General features: G+C 39.7%; 1 protein-coding gene across 11 annotated transcripts in view; it reads left to right on the top strand.

The window, feature by feature from the left end:
• Positions 1-17,567, top strand: part of cacna1ha (calcium channel, voltage-dependent, T type, alpha 1H subunit a) — a 166,335-nt gene that overhangs the window by 32,906 nt on the left and 115,862 nt on the right. For all 11 annotated transcript variants that reach the window (XM_042392593.1, XM_042392589.1, XM_042392585.1 and 8 more), the window contains one exon: positions 8,000-8,104. The gene's annotated coding sequence lies outside the window, so the exon portion shown is untranslated. The remainder of the gene's footprint in view (positions 1-7,999; positions 8,105-17,567) is intronic.

Genomic DNA, 17,567 nt, shown 5'->3' with positions numbered 1-17,567 from the left:
TTCTGTTCCTCTCATTTGGTTGCTGTCTCACACGTTATATGACTCAGACTCCTTTGATGTTTCACAGGTTTATAAATTAGATACATCTCATCTAATTTCAGTAAGTATTTTGTCTTTAATGTCTTGCTCCCACTGCTGCACTTCCCTTATGTTTTCCTATAATGCTTATTCCTAGATCCTTGTGCTTGAATATCTAACCCTAACACTAACCCTAACCCTAATCCTAACCTTAACCCTAATCCTAACCATAATCCTAACCTTAACCCTAATCCTAACACTAACCCTAACCCTAATCCTAACCTTAACCCTAATCCTAACCATAATCCTAACCTTAACCCTAATCCTAACCATAACCCTAACCCTAATGCTAACCCTGATCCTAACCCTAACCCTAATCCTAACCTTAACCCTAATCCTAACCATAACCATAACCCTAACCCTAATCCTAACCCTAACCATAACCATAACCCTAACCCTAATCCTAACCCTAACCATAACCATAACCCTAACCCTAACGTTAACCCTAACCCTAACCTTAACCCTAATCCAAACCCTAATCCTAACCCTAACCCTAATCCTAAGGACCATAATGGACTAAATGACTGTCAAAAACTTAACACCCTTGACTGTAATCATTGGCTTAAATTGCATAGAATCTAAAGCATCTGATGCAGTAAACTCCACCCGTCTGGTATTTGTAAATGACTGCCAGGAATGATTTCCTCTCAATATCTCTGTAAACCTTTTTTTACCCTCTACTTCTCCTCATTCCCCTCCTCCTCTGACTCATCCTCTTTTCGCTGACCGAAAGTTATCCCACAGTCCCACTTCTGTCTCCACAGTCCTCTTGTCAGTTGGCACACGCCTGTCTCTCCCTTGTCTCCTCCTCCCCCTCCTTTCCTTCTTATTTTCACTCCTCCTCTTCCTTATCTCTCGTTCCTGGATCATCAGTTGTCAAGTCTTGCACTGACATATACTCTCTCATTTCTCCCCTGTCTTGTCTTCTCTACACCATCACTTCCTCTGATATGATTTAACTCTGTGTTCCTGCTTTTTTTCATCAGCACATTTATATAGATCCTGTATAACATGGTCACAAAGTTATGGTTCTGCAGGATTAGACATATCTGCTGTTGGACACTATTGTTCCTCATTACACAAAGGAAACAATTGCACTGCTGAATATTAAAACAAATTGCAGATGGACGGCTCCAGGTCTTTTTAAATCAACAACAATAAGAACTAGTAATTAATTTCTTCCTCTTTGTGAAGTTTAATTGGAAGTGTGATTTCAAAGTTGCAGTTGGATTAACATCCTTTGACACAATGGGCCTCATGCAAGACTGACTCACACGAACAAATTCGTTAATAAAATGCACGTACGAGTGATTTAAGAGCATTTATGGCATTCATCAATTTTCTCATACTTAGAATTTACTCTTAGGTATGAAGAAAATGTATGAGTGGTCCAGAACCGTCATACATGTCATGAATAGATAATCTCTGCCTTTCTTCACTGGAGAGTAGCACTTGTTTGACTTACAATTATAATGAGTTTAAATATGATACTGAAATTAACAGAAAAAAATGATATATAAGTAAACAAACTTAATTTGAAATTTATATTCTGTCTACCATGTTTTCATCATCATAGCTGCCAGTTTATTTGAAAGGTTTTTTTAGATTTTATGATTTTGATGGTCATATTTTGGCGCAGCAACTTCTACATTTCAGTAGTTGCCAGGAAACTTTTCTCACTCTGACAGCTGCCTCTGTGTCTCTCCACATGTCTCTGTCCAGTATCATCTTTTGTCGCAGCTGACAGTGTAACATCACCTGTAGACTATAATATTCTCCTCTAATATCTCTGTGACTGTCACATCCCACCGCCTCCCATCACGGAGCGCTTTGCTTTAGAGAGATGTTTTTTTAGCATCTGACATCACGTCAAAGCATTTCCTCTTTCCTTCTGTCACAGCACAGAGCTGCTCTGATGACACGTTAGCCGGATTCATATTTTCTAATTGCTTCGCGTCTCCTACTGTCACTCCTAAATTTGTTATGTGTTTGTCTTCTGATTTCTGAAAGCAGGACTTGAAGTCGCGCAGTGTTTTTTACTCTTCTGGGAACATTTTGTGAATGAAACTCGCCGACAAATGGAGCGGAACACAGAGCTTTATTTGACAATTTTAGTGGCGTGGATTATGCTAATGATCACGTCTCATGAATGCGCACCTCCTCATGAACAGGTTGCTTTCATCAGGCTGAAACAATGACTTCGGAGAGTTTGTTGAATCCCATGTAGGATTTTATTATTTTCTTCTTATTGCTTTGTGCAAGAATAGATATAAGAGAAAAATATGAAAACATACATGCATGAAGCCTATTGTCTTGTATCATTCCTGTTTGAACAAAATGTAAGAATATTGGTTATTTTTCCTAACTTTAGAACAATACTGTAGTGCATTCTGTATACAATTAGTAATTGGGACACTATTAAGATTAACGTCAAATTTCACAGTTTTTACAGAAGACATTTTTACACAGCTGGAAATGACATGAATGATGGTTGAACTCCATTTAGCTGCTTCAGTTTCAGGAATCAAACCATGAATGTTACAGGTATGTGCCTCAACCATTATGCCACCAGGCCGTCTCAAGCAGCTCTTTTCAAAGTCATCAGTGTTTTATCTCCTCAAACAAATGCATACAAAGTGACATGAACCTTCAGCTCGGTTTGATCGCTAGGGTTGTTTCTCCCTGAGACTGATGCTTGTTGCAACCACAAGCCGCGACAGTGTGTGTGTGTGTGACAGCTCAGACAGACTGATATCCAGACATAGCTTTATTTTTCTTCAGTTACTCTCCTTTTCTGCTTTTTTGTCTCTCTACATATAAAATGGATTGCTGCAAATGTTCACTCAAGTTCAACTCAAGCAAACTTTTCTTCACCTGCATTGACAGCACCTTGAGCAAATCTGCTTCTTTTTGGCTCTGTTCACATCTTTCCTTGAACTTTGTTTGCATTCATGCCACTTCTGCACTTTGCTTGATAAAATGTAAAGGAACTGCCTTTACCACATTGACTTTGAAAATTGGTTGTGGTCAACTAAGGTATTTGGAGAGTTTTAGTGCAGTCGGTTTCATCAGAAATTCTCATCTTGGCTTTTTTTTCTTCAGTTTGATGTTGATAAGGATGGGTTTGTCAAACAATGTTTTACTTACTATTTAACAGTGTATTATTGGTATTTGGCACCAAAATATTCAAGAAACTTTAAAAGAACATTGGAACTAAAAGAAGAAGCAGACATGCAACAAGTTCAACAGCTGGAGTTGAACTAGGGATGCTGCAGATATTAGTAGTGTGAGCTGTAACCATTCAGCTACCGGGGTGCTCCCTAAACATATTTGATGCCTCAGGAGGAAACTTAACAGCATCATGAGCGAAATGTGAACCTGTATCAGAGAGTTGTAAGCAGACTGTTAAACAATTGTTAAATACCTTACTGCTTGTAATTGTTAAATGTCTATGCTAAGTTATATATAAAAAAATATTTGTTACATAATTAAATGTCTAATTTTGATGCTTTGATAAAAAACACTATCTGTGACACTTTTGGTATTACAGGAAGAAGTTTTGTTATTTTTACCTCTTGACATAATAAATTCACTGTCTAAACAACAATAATTTCTATTGCAGTAAACAGCTGAAATTATTTACTGTGTGTGAATTAACTGCGGTGTCCTGGAGTGATTTTTTAATGCCATCTGGATCGACGTCTGCTGTTTGGCAGAATTAGCAACCGACGCACCAATTGGATTACAAGGGCTACATAACCAGCAGCAGGGTAGAGCAGCATCACTCTGTAGATTAGATGAGATTTATAATCATCATGAGAATAATGGGCTGCTGCAGCAAACATAACGCAACTCGGGGAGGAAAACTGGAATGTACAGTACCAGCAAAGGTTTGAACACACTTTCTCAATCAAGGTAAATGGGAAGGTGTGTCCAAACGTTTGACTTGTACCGTACAGTAAATACACACACAAATTTAATATACACTCAGTTACCAACATATTAGATACACCCAGCTAATGAAGTCTAATACAACAACTGGAATATTTAGTCTGAACTCATTGATATAAATGGTGTGTACAGAATATTAGAAACACCTCAGAGTATCACACAATACAATTAACTACAGTCTCCAAAATGACTGTAAAATTGAATCACACAAACACATTTTCCACTTAAACTGAACATCAAAACCTTCAGGAACAACAATGTTGCTGCTCTGGATGTTTTAATCTTCCATCATTCACAGAGATGTGAGTGCAAATCCAGTGCGTTTGTGGTTCTTTTTTATTGATCACATGGCTGCTCCCAGTTGAAAGCCCACTAATCCCTTTCTGTGTTGTTGTAATTCTGAGCTGCTTCGTTTTTTTTTTCTGACTTCCATCTCTGAGAGCAAGTTGTGGTCACAAACTGATCAGCTAAAGACTGCAAGATCTGAAGGGTCTAACGTCATCATCACACTCTCCCAGAGCGGACGCATCTCCTGAAGTTCAGAGCTTCAAACCAGCTGACATCAGTGCAGCAGGCTTCATTAAGTTCTCCTCGCCGCACCAACCTCTCCCCTCCATCCAACATGTCCTCTTTACCTCCTCCCGTCCTCCTTCCATCCTGTCTAGGAATCCCCTTTGATCTGTGGTATGACAGCAGCTGCACTGTGCAGCTTCCCAGAAGCCCATAAATCAACTGACAAGTGCTCTTTCTCTCTCGCTACACACACAAACACACATTGGTTACAGACCTCAAAGGAATGCACCACGTTTTAGGTAGACCGGCCTGTTAGTCAATTTACAGTCGAAGCGATAAGAACATAAATAAAACCGCAAATGCATACAAAGTCAAGGAAAGCCTCGGACGGACGTGGATTGGCACAATGTTGAAGAGCGGCGTTGTCAGGGAGATTTATTACTCGTTTACTTTTATCCGGCTCCAGCTTACATTTCCTCAATCACTCTGCGATGCGTGTAATGGCTGTGGCTCAGGTGGTAGAGCGAGGTGTCCAATAATAGTTGGGTCGGTGGATCAAAGCGTCCTTGAGCAAGATGCTGAAACACAGACACAGTAAAAAAAATGCTTGTGTGCTCTCAGGTTAAAAGTTTTAATGCTTAAACAAGTTTTCACCACAAGTAGTTTTTGATAATGCACAGGAATTGATACATCCATGCATCAGCAACATTTTTTGCAAACATCACACGGCGGAGAGAGGCAACCTAGATGATTGACACAAACTTCAAAAAAAGGGAGGCAACATATCAAAGCTCAAGACAAAATCATACACCCAGATTAACAAGTCAATGCCATCTGTTCTTAGAGCCAGTCCTCTGATTGGTTAGCTGGATGGGACAGTGATTATCATTTGGCAATGTGTAGGTTCAGTGACCCAGCACAACTAACCTTACAACCTCTGTAGGTCACGGCTGTGAGTGTGTGTGTGTTTGTGTGTGTGTGTGTGTGTGTGTAAGATCAGTATGAGCAGGTTGTTCTCCTGTGAAGGCTGTATTCAGATTAGATCACACCACTGGACAGTAATCCTTCTTTGATGAACATATGTTTTAATCCTACACCAGCCCACCCAACCAGTCACACACACACACACACACACACACACACACACACACACCACAGCATACAACGAAAACAAAAAATTAATGGAAAAGGAAATAAAATGAAGGCTTTCTCTCTAGAAGATGGAGAAAGAAGGAAGCATTGAGAGAGCAAAAGAGAGAAATAGATAAAGAGTGTGAGGTGCCACAGGGAGCGAGAGAGAGATGGGGGGATTAACCATGAGAAGCTGCCAGGACAAGGACCTTTTGGCCTCACACACACACACACACACGCTTGCAGGCCAGGGAACGGATTAGTGAGTGGGGTTGTTTGGAGGCAGATCGGATGAAATGGTGTTTCACCGTGTCTGTTCAGAGACTTTTCGAGCACTGCTCCTGTATGCGTGTGTGTGTGTATGTGTGTGCGTGTGTGTGTGTCACTGTCTCATTAGTGAGAGCAGTCAAGCCAACTCCGTGGAGACGATGCCGCCGCAGACCTCATTAGGAATCCTCTTCTTTAACCTCATGATCCTCGGAGTACACAAACTCACATACACACATGCAGACGTGCACCCTCCTCCTCACATGCACATGTGCGTTGTAACGGAGGGTGATACTGTAGTACTCAGATCTAAAAAGCCATATTTACTGGGTTTTAGGTCTGTCACATGTGTATTTGCTTCTTCTGTGTGTGTGTGTGTGTGCTGCTCTTTGTGAACAGAAACGGGGATGATGAAACTAAGCTGAAAGTTTAGTGAAGACAGAGCAACAGAAGCAGAAAGACAATGGCAAAAGAGAATAAACTGTGGGTGGATCATTTCCTGTTAGTACACAGTAACTTCCACCTCTTTGTTCAGCATTAACTTATTAATTGTCTTCTATTATACTGTTGATAATATTAATATTTATGGTATTTTGTTCAGAATTGACAGAATAGATTTCAAACCAATCACCCAGGTTCAGTTGTCAGTTCATAAAATTTTCTCTCTGTGAGTGAAGAGCATTTTCATATTTAGGCTTGTTCAGGACCAAAATTTCAGTGTTATCTTAAGTTGGTTTAATTGTCAAGTCTTCATCAAAGCTCACTGTCAAAGTATTTTTAGTGCACAACTTGAGGTTATGCAGCAAGTCTAGTATGAATCCTAACTAGTTAATGCTGCGCTACTCCTCTACACATTTCTGTGCTGTACAAGATGACCCTGTATAGCTAATATAGTTGATGATGCAGTTGTGGGTAGTTTTGCTTTCCTCTCTAAATCTGATTCCGTAAATATCGGGCAATGCACTCAGGCACTCTGCATTATGAATTCTGCTGCACAGAGTGATATTTATCCGTCTCAGTAAAAAGTCATTGAGAACCTCTGGGAAATGAATATCCTGGAAAAAATGATGTCATCATTAAAAGTTTATGCTTTGGTTCTAAGTGAAAAAAAATAAGTTATTAAAAAAGAGAAATATTTTAGGGAGTTAAAGGTTCTTTCATTTTCAATTGTTGCTGCCGTGAAAGTTGGACAAAACAGATGCACATAACAGTCATTTTTTGGCTAAGTAACAGCTACAGTACGGTCATCAGGATGAGATTTAGCCAGTAAAGATAATGGTGCCTCGTGAGAAAATTCTGTAAACTGACAACACCTGCAAATCATGGCAACAATTTTCTTTGCATTGGTAAACTAGTATATTTATTCCTCTGCAAATATCAATTAGATGTGTCCCTGCAGGTATACAGTACGTCACGAAACACAGTTTGGCAGCAGTAAGTCATGCGAACCAAACGCAGCATCCGTGAACATCGTTTTGAGTGAAAATCCAGCTGGATTCTTTGAATTCAGGTTTATGTTAAGATAGCAGAGGGAAACCTAAACCAGCTAATTTGTCTTTCTGTGAATCTGAGGCTTGAGTCTGGAGACACACACACACATACACACATACTGTATATACGGACTGGTAGCAGCGACCAGTCCAGATGGCAGGAAAGCAGAGGGTATTAGTGGATAATGTGACAAGATGGTGGAGGGGGTGGGGCCCTCAGCGGGGGCGAGAGGGTTAAATCTCTCTGATTGGAATGCACAGCTGCATCAGCACTCAGACATAAATGCACACGCATGTCGTCACACAGCTGAGTATGCGAGGACTGCACAGAAGTTTCTGGAAGCGTAGTGACATGTCAGAGAGCTGTATGACTCAGCACTGGAAGTTCTGCTCTTTTTTTTTTTTTTTTTTTTTAATCTTTGTGTCATCTCTATTCCCTCACTCCATCTCTGTTTCACCATCTCCTCTTTCCTGTCTCACTTTTATTAGTGTGTCTCTGTTCAGCTCACGCTCACTCTCAACACATATTTACTGTCTCTGTCTGACTTTATGTCTGTCTCTCTCTGCAGGAGCTCATAATGTGACAGACAGTGCAGACTCTTCTGACAACTGTTTCAGACGCATGGAGTGGAACGTCGAGCAGAAACACACGGTGATGGTTTAAAAGACAGGTGGTAAGTGGTAGAGAGGGAAGAGGCGAAGGAGGGGAAACCCACCTGAAACAAGTTATCTGCACATCTTAACATGTCGTTTAATTGCATTTACTCCCCAGCAATAGCATTATTCCCTAATTATATAACCCTATTAATATCAAAGTTTGACTGTTCACACTGTAGCCGAGTGTCCCAATTTAAAAAAAAAAAAAACCCTCCACTAAGCAGTATGAGTAGCACACAGAAAATGATTCAAAATTGCATCATAAGGGAGACAACTTACAGGTGAATTTCAGCAGTGAAAAGTAAATTGTTGACCTGATGCAGCTGACTGATATAAGTGTCATTTCAAAAGTTTAACAAGATGTCTCCTACTTCAATGAAAAGTCTATTCTCAGTGTGTGCGCACTGTATGCTGTTTCCGCATCGCACATCACACAATACCGTCTCTCGATTGGTTCCAAACTAGTCGTGATGTCACAAATCACGCTCGTAGGTACGCCCCTCAAACTCAGATTTAAGGTGAGTGCGGAGAAACTTTCCGTCTTCAGCAGATGAATGTGAAAACAGCCTTCTAGTGTCCAACTGTGCACATGCATCATTCTGAAAGCTCAAACATCCAACTGAAGGAGCAAGAAGAAAAACACATTTTTTTACTGGAGGGGACTTTTAAGTTATGCACATCAATTTTGGGTTTGTTTTCCACAGGTACAACTCCAGACCACGTCCTAAATTTTGGGCCCTTGAAGATCTCTTAAAGGAAGCGAAACTGCTGACTTGACTGAGATTTATGGATTTGCTCAATTTAAGTCACAATTTGTCAATTGTCTAAACACATACCATAACTGAAATATGGTGGCAGAAAAAAAAGTGATGTTTTGTTATTGTTATCATGCACAATTTGACTACTGTTTGAAGAAAACCTGATGCATGGACAAATTCATAACTGAGCTCAAGCCTTTGCAGGAAAAGTTTAACATGTTTCACTGACATTACCAGTATTATATGTAGTTTTGGGGAGGGTCGGTTGCTCTGTTTGTGGTTTTTTATATATGTGTTAATATAATGTCATGCAGAAGGCTCCCAGATGTTGTTATACAACACCAGATTATAATCCAGATGTTACTGTCATTACATGACAAATCATTCTCTCTCCCTGTATCCATGCAGCACTCTCTTTTTCTGTCTCACTCTCTTTTTACCTTTGCTCTCCCTCCATCTAACTTTCCCTTTGTATACCTTTATTCCTCTCTATTTACACATCCCTCTCTCCCCTGTTTTGGTCCCAGCCTCTCTGTCTCTCTCTGAACTGGTTTGAAGTCTACCAGTAGGGGTGTATGTGGGTGAGGACGCCCTGCAACCTGCAGGTCTTTGTATTTAAAATGAGTTTCATATTTTTCAAGAGACCAGCAGGCAGCCACCTCCCGTGTGTGTGTGTATGCCTTTTTATTTTCAACAGATGAAAGCAGACAGACGAACACAAGATAATTTGGTGTTCCAATAAACAACCTAAATTATTTATTAATGGGAAAGATACACTCAGGATGCAGGATTGCGTAAGAGAGACATATTTTATTTAATTATTATTGATGTATTTATTTACCTGGGACAAAACAGATAAAGATTTTAAAGGGCATCTAGCTGAAGATGATGATTTTAAAAGCCCTGGGTGGGCATTAAACAAATAAATGGATACAACAGATTCAGGATAGAAACAACAGAACAGACTGTGTGTGTGTGTGTATATATATATATATATATATATATATATATATATATATATATATATATATATATATATACAGTCTATGCATTGCTCTTTGTGTGTATGTATTGTGCATGGCTGTGTAATCATTTACTGTTAGTGTGTGAGTGAATGTGTATATATACAGTACCAGTCAAAGGTTTGGACACCCTCCTATTCACTGGACCGGAAAAGTGTGTCCAAACCTTTGACTGGTACTGTAGGTGTGAATGTATGTGAGAAGTAAATTCATTTAAAACTCATTCAGTTTTCACATGTTTGTTGTTGTTTAAACCCCTTTTTCATTTGTGTATTAATTGTGTAGTACTGTGTTGTTGTTTTTTTTTTTACGATTGGTTACATGCAAGGTTCAATACTGATACATTTTAATCCTCTTCACACAGTCGACTTTGCCAACACACCACTGGGCACAGCAGCTCTTTTTACACACAAAAGCAAATCTTCCAGCAGACACTAACACAACAACTCACCTGTCAATCAGAGCACACTGAGATAAAAAAAAACATTGACAACAGGCAACACATGATGCATCTATTCATGACAGTGTTTGAAGTTAAATCACTTTGTCATCTCTAGTTTTTTTTATTGTGTATATATATTTTTGTTGTTGATAGTGTAAGAAATGTGTATGTTGTACAGTAAGAATTGCACCCGTCTATAGAATGTACTGCAGTGTATTCTACAGCTCATAGAAATGCTGGCTTTGGTGGGGGTTGGTTCAATATAGATGTATTTCAATGTGGTTATGATTTTGCAAATTGCTGCCCACATGAATACATTTTTTGAACATAAACTGAAGAGTTTTGAAGTGAGTATGCAAGCATTTTCAAAATTGGCAGCAGATCCACAGAGTTTTGTTGGTTGTTTGTATTTGAGCGAGAAAAGTATTCAGGAAATTTGAAGGCTGTAGTCATGGAATGCTCTCTGTGTGAAAGCAATGCAAAGGTTCTCACAGCTTGGTCCATAATTGTTGATGTAGTGTTGACTGTGTGAAGAGTTTTGAAGATGCGTACTCAGTATTGAACCTTGTTCCATGTAACCTATCATAGAAAAACTGTAATAGGGACGGCCCTGTACAAGACACGGCCACATCAGGGAGTTGTAGTGCATAGGCTGGCATCTTATACCACTCAAAATGAAATCTGGTTCGTTCTCAGAGAGTCAAACTGCTGTTGAACATGTTACTGCATCTAAATGTCAGTGGGCCTGATGTATAAAACCGTGTAAGTTTTAGACTAAAACTTTGTTTGTGTACAAAAGCAGAATTATACGTATGCACAGCTTAATATCTCAGATTTATAAAGATGTGAGTATGCATGTTTGTACTTTATAAATGATTTTGAACTCGGTAACATGTGCATGAGCCTGATTTCCACTCTAGCTAGCCATAAATGGATGTAAACACGCACTTAATCAACCATAAACACCTCTGTCTGCTCCACCAGTCTCTCAGTAAAAAGAATGCCAAAGTAGGAGAAAAATGTCATCCAATCGGTCCTCCAGCAGCACTAAAGCACTGATTTTTTTTCACGGCTACAGCATATGACACTGTTGAACAGTTACAGTTGGCTTTTTCTTTAAAAACATGGTGAACAAAGATGTACAGAATAAAAAAGGAGAACCTTGGGTGGTCGGCCTAAACACATACAGTAATTTATTTCAGAGAATGCAGTTTTGTTTGTATACTGTTGATCTTCAGTTCCCAGCCAGCCACCAGTCACCAGACAGACTTTTTTATCTGTGGCTGGTCTGCATTAGACTGCCATCCAGAGAAATAAGGACTGGATTTGACTTCAACACATACAAAAGCTAACACACACACACACAGTTGTTTAAATGATTATACACTTTTATAAGCAAGTGAATGCGGATGATCTGACAAATGATGCGTGTACACAGGCTATATGCAGATGAGAGCAGATCTAATGCCCCTTTATGCATCACACACACACACACATATACAGGTGTGTCTCACATGTCGACATAACTGAGCTGCATGGCTGAATGCACTCTGGAGCATGACAGATTGCCTTCTGAAGCTGTCTATGAGGTTGTTCCATACTTTGCGTGTATGTGTGTGTGTGTGTGTGTGTGTGTGTGTGTGTGTGTGTGTGTGTGTGTGTGTGTGCGCCATTATGTAACTGTTTCCTCTGTTCCTGTTGTGTTTATGAATGCAAAGATATTTTTTCCTCTCCCATACCCTAATTAGAATGATTACTTTGGCATGCAGCTACAGTAGAAGGAGGGATGAAAACACACCAAAAAAAACCCCCCATCTCTTTCATCCTTTTTCTTTTTCTTTCAAACTATGCCATCTCTCTCTCTCTCTCTCGCATTCTTATGTATCTCAGTGTACTTTTCTTAGCTAGATTTCAATAATACATCAAGCTTGTGCATATTTCAGTGGCTTTGAGCAATACACTCGTGACATTCGTGCACAAACACACTCTCTTGTCTCCACATGTACAGTGTATAAGTGCTTGTGCTGCTGCGGCTGGGGGAAGCCCTCTGAAAGAAGACATGCAGGGTCTCCCCCTCCTCGTATACGTCAGCAGGCCTAATGAGAAGACTCCAGCCCCAAGAGACAGGGGGAGAGAGAAATGAGGGGTGGAATGAACGAGGAAAGGATAGTTTATATATTCATTTAACTAAGGTAGATCAGAGGACAAGGTGAGATAGAGCAGGGAGAGAACTTTGTTTTTATTCATCACTTCGGAGACATCTTTGATGTCTTTGTTGTGTTTCTGCCCTGAACATCTCAAGAGATCACTTGCCAATCAAACAGTGCGGGCAGACATGATTTTTTTTTCATGAAGTTTCTCTCAAAGAAGTTTTTTTTTTTCTTTTGGTAGCCACTGCACTTTTCCATGTGTGTTGAGACATGTTTGCTTTTGCTGTTCTTACTGCATTTCATCATTATGTGATGTAATTTACTCATATTAAAGGTTCACAATTTTTCAAGTCCGCCTTCAAACAACAGTCAGGTGTCCAAATGAATATTGAAATAGGTTTTTCTTGCTGTAATCATTCCTCCTGTTCATACAAACCATTAGAGGATCCCTTCATAATTAACTTACAGTGTAAGTCACAGGGGCTAAAATCCACAAGCATCCTTCTGTGCAAAAATGTATTTAAAAGTTTATCTAAAGCTAATATGAAGCTTCACTTGTCCAAATTGGTCAAATCAAGTAGATATCTTTCAGTGTTACAGTCTTGTGAAGAGAAGACTGTAAATGTGGCAGATATCCTCATATAAGATAAACTCTTAAATGCATTTCTGCACAAAATGACTGTGTGGACACACTGTGGATTTTGGCCTCCATCACTTATATTGAAAACACAATTGAAGGGGATCTTTTAGTAGCCACTATGAACAGAAGGAATGATTACAGCGAGGAAAACGTCTTTCAGTGTTCATATGGACACCTGACGGTTGTTTTGAGACAGACTTGAAAAAGTGTGAAACTATCCTTTAATGCTGCTACAACCAAACACAGTGCACCTCACATCATAATTCACATGAAGATTTACTTTTCTATTAAAGGGAAAAAAAACTATCTAAGCTTACAATTCAGTTCCACTTTGTCAGCCGCTGTAAAATGTAATCTGTCAGTGTCTGTGTCTGATTGCATGCTCGGTTTTTTTTCAGGTTTATATATCGTTTTGAAATGATAACGCTTCACGGCTTTCTTTCTTTTCTTTTTTTTTCTCCTCCACTGTACTTCAAAAATCCCACTTAGTAGGATCAAGTGATGGTTGCTGATGAGAAGGAGATGAGAAAAGCAGGAAGAAAGGCTGGATGATGAAAGCGTGGGAGTCAAGAGTGGAGGGGAGGACGAGGGATGATGGGATGGGATGGGGGGATGGGGAAGTGGTTGGGACAGCCGGGGAATGGAAGACAGAGAGCGCAGGAGGAGTATTGATTATCTGTGGGATGCACACACATTCCTATTGATTTAGACTGGTGGCAATACGTATTGTATAAATGAATTAAATACAGTGAGTGAAGAGAGATGTTTTCTTCCCTGGAGATAGAACACAGTTGTTTTTTTCCCCTTGAGGGATTTGGGGCTAAATGTATCGTGAATTGTTTTAAAATCAACATTATGTCGCCAGTTCAGGAGCAGCTTTGTTTTGCTTAAAAAATCTTATATTTACTGCTGAGGGTTGGTAGAGAAAATGATTTGGTTAGAGATGCCTTGAGCGAATTCAAACCGGGCTCTCAGGCATTGTACACACAGCTTAGAGCAGAGTGAAACTGGAGCCAACATTAGGACAAGCCTCATGGGAGCCATTTTGGGTCCAAGACTACGGTAATGAGGATATGAGCTCCAACCCTGTACATGATGGATTTGAGACAGACAGACAGGTGGGAGAGAGAAAGACAGTTGTCAGAGGGGTGTGTGCTGCTGAGTTTGATCTGTCAGCACACTGCCTGCTTTTGCTCACAGCTGAGAATGAATGGACACACACGCATGCACAAATGGAGAGCATTTTCCTCCAAGTCTTCATGATTGATATTAAGATAATGTAGTGTCCCATTCCACAGACAGATAACAGGAAAGGGTGATTCAGCGAGACTAAGGACTTGAGCAAACCCTTGAATGTCTGTATTCATCACTGCAACATGAAATAAAATTATCCACAGTTTTGGGACACCCCCCCCCCCCCCCCCCCCCCCCCCCTTTAGGAAACCATGAATAACATTGGGATGTGTGAATAGATGGCCTATAAGCTACAAAATGCAAACTCTCCTCATTTCTAACAACTACAGATTAGACAAAGTTCATCATTTTTGAATAAAACCTCAAGGGTGTCTCCATTGTCCCTTCAGTTTCACTACTTCAAATGACTCCTTAATTGGCTTTCAGGGACACGGTTCCACTGCCAAGGGTCTTGGAGGAGAACATGAACCCTTTGGCAAATTATTATTTTGATCAGCGTAGCCTCGTGCAACGAGAAGGTTGGCAGCCACTTTCCATCCGTGTGCCCAGCATTTGTTTAGTTTGTTCCAGTGTAGCTGATGCTTCAGAGTGATCTGTGAGCTGTGAGGCAGTGCTGCTCAATGAAAGACAGTCACTGGCAGTGTTTTTACAACAAACCATATTTTAACATTACAATATTTAAAGAGTGTGTTTGCACAAAGGTCGGTTAAACATTTTCTCACCCAGCTGAGAGTCTGTCATCTGCTCTGGTTATTGTGGATTCAATGGATAGACGGTTGTGACCTTTTCGGGGTCTTGACTAAGTCTGGTTAACTGGTTGGTTGAAAAATTACTGCACTGCATGCACCATTGCAGTACACAGCTTTTATTATTTCCTTCAGTTTGTTAAGCACAGTTTAGTGCCAATCTGGTTGCAGATTGACATGAATCAATTTATCATTTTAAGTCAGTTGTACATTAAAATGAACCAATATCCCCCTAGTCAAAATGCCATAGTCGTGAGGTGATATGAACAACTAACCTAGAGAGAGTAAGTGGGCTTCATGTAAACATGAGGAGAGGGACAACAGGATCAGGAAGTGTGTAGATTATATGTTTCATATCAGTTTGCATGTATACACACAGAGATTAAAGGATTACGTCAGGTTGTTGGGGAGACTGGCTTGCTGGTCTACTTCCTCATTATGTGATATGAGCAAAGGAACAAAACAATCCAGTAGATTGCTCCCCGCCCTGAGTGTAGTTTATATGAACTCTTTTGCATAATGTATAAGAAGATTGACCTTCTAATTAAATTTGAGAGCTTAGGATAATATTTGTTTGTCTGCTTTAATTTATTAATAAGAATAAAAATATTTTAAAGACTCCAGCTTTATCCTAAAAAAACTTTGGTAGGCTAGCCAATGTGTTCACCACTATTTCAGATGAATATGTACCACTGCTCCGCTGCTTTACTTTCCAGTAGGAACAAAAGCAGTCAAAGCAATTTTATTGTTTATTTTTTTCTGTGTTGGTGTGGAGTGTGAAAGTGAATGATCTACTGGGGGCACATGCATGACTTTCTGTCTTTGTTTCCCTCAAAAATCTGGCACAAACTCAGTGTGTGTACATCTGTATGACATGCAGCTTTTGCTGTGGCCACGTCTCACTGGTCAGATCTAAATGACCCCTGAGGAGTTTGAGGGGAGCTTTGAATCCTTTTCACTCTGCCCATCCTGATGTCAATTACTGTTGAGTTTCGGCAGGGTTTACCAGCATGGGCCCTGACAGTAGGGCAAACCAAATGTACAACACTAAACTAGAACTCTGTTCAACACTGTCTCCTTCAATGTGTGATTTTCCCCTTCTCTCTATCTCCATCTCTCCTATTCTCTTTCCCCCCACTTCATCGAAGTAAAACGCTCTTCATTAAATATAGTGTATGTATTTGTGATTGATCATCCAGGCAGCATGGGAGTTTAAATTGATTGTCAAATCAAATTGCCAATAAAGACGTTGACGCGGCACAGAAGCAGCAGTGGCCTGATTGAACACAGGCGCTGAACCGTGACAAATATGTCGGGCAGAATATGGAAGATAAAGTTGATTATGAGTAAATGCATAAACAAACCATTTTAAAAAGCCACTGTTTCATTTTCCCATTATTTAAGCTTTAATTTCATATGTGAAGCAAAGCAGGAAAAAAATCATTTTCTCAGCACGTACTGGACGTATTTCTCTAATGGTTTTTAATGTAGTTTACAATATATAAAAACTAATGTAACATTTAAGATTAATACAACATTCAACATTAATGCCAGTGCAGTTATCTTTCAGCTAGCTAACATTAGAAACTTAATCGCTGGATCTGCTCCGGAGGGATAAGATTCAGAACGGATCCGCAAAATGGGATTGTAGTAGACTGCGCAGATCAAGACCAGATACGAGTAACCTGTTACCGGTAAAATAAAGACTTCACAGTACTAGTTTCTTTACTGTACTGGTTTCTAGCTTCTTTGGCCCTAATCCTGTGTAGATCTGACATCACAAATAATTTTAATTGCCTTAATCAGATATTACAGAACATATCTAACCAACTCAGCTCTGACACAGAAATAATTTGCTTATATAACTCTTTGAAACTTTTTTATTTTTATTGGACCTAATGGACAAAAATGATAATATAAAGAATGATTTCAAGTGCTTGTGATGCTCAGAAAAAAAAAATCATCCTTTTACAGCTGTTTATGTTAGCGTAAACTTTGGGGAAGAAGTCTTTCAGGGCCAGTGAGCATCACCTGACCTGCAATACCTACTGTGGCCACAACGCCCGAACTGCCTTGCACACCAGCTTTCAGTCATAAGTTCTTGTTTTCTGATGATGAGATGAGATGAGGTGGTAAACATCATCTATTGAGACCAACAGTTACTTATTAGCCTTTGGATAAATATATATTTTTTGTGAAAACATACTGTAGGAGATACAGACCCACTTAACCTCCCTCAATTTAGCTTCCTGTTTATACTGCAGTGCTTCTACAGCATTTTATTTGACTGCAAATTAGAGGAATATCATAGAATATTTGTGTAATAAGAGGAGAAAATAACAGCCTAACCAGTTTTGTTTAAATAATAATAATAATACCTTGTGTTTCTGCCTCTTATTCCCAGGGACTGTACAGGCTAATATATATTTCATTCCGTTTTCATTATCTGCTGCTGACTGCATGGTGATGCATGAAACCCCGCATGCGTGCGCGCCAGCCTGGCTCTTTCTTGCATTTTTTGGTGTATG

Source organism: Thunnus maccoyii, chromosome 18, assembly GCF_910596095.1.
Source record: "Thunnus maccoyii chromosome 18, fThuMac1.1, whole genome shotgun sequence".
NCBI classification, from domain to species: Eukaryota; Metazoa; Chordata; class Actinopteri; order Scombriformes; family Scombridae; genus Thunnus; species Thunnus maccoyii.
Note: the sequence above shows the minus strand (reverse complement) of the source record. Positions and strands in the feature narration are given on the sequence as shown.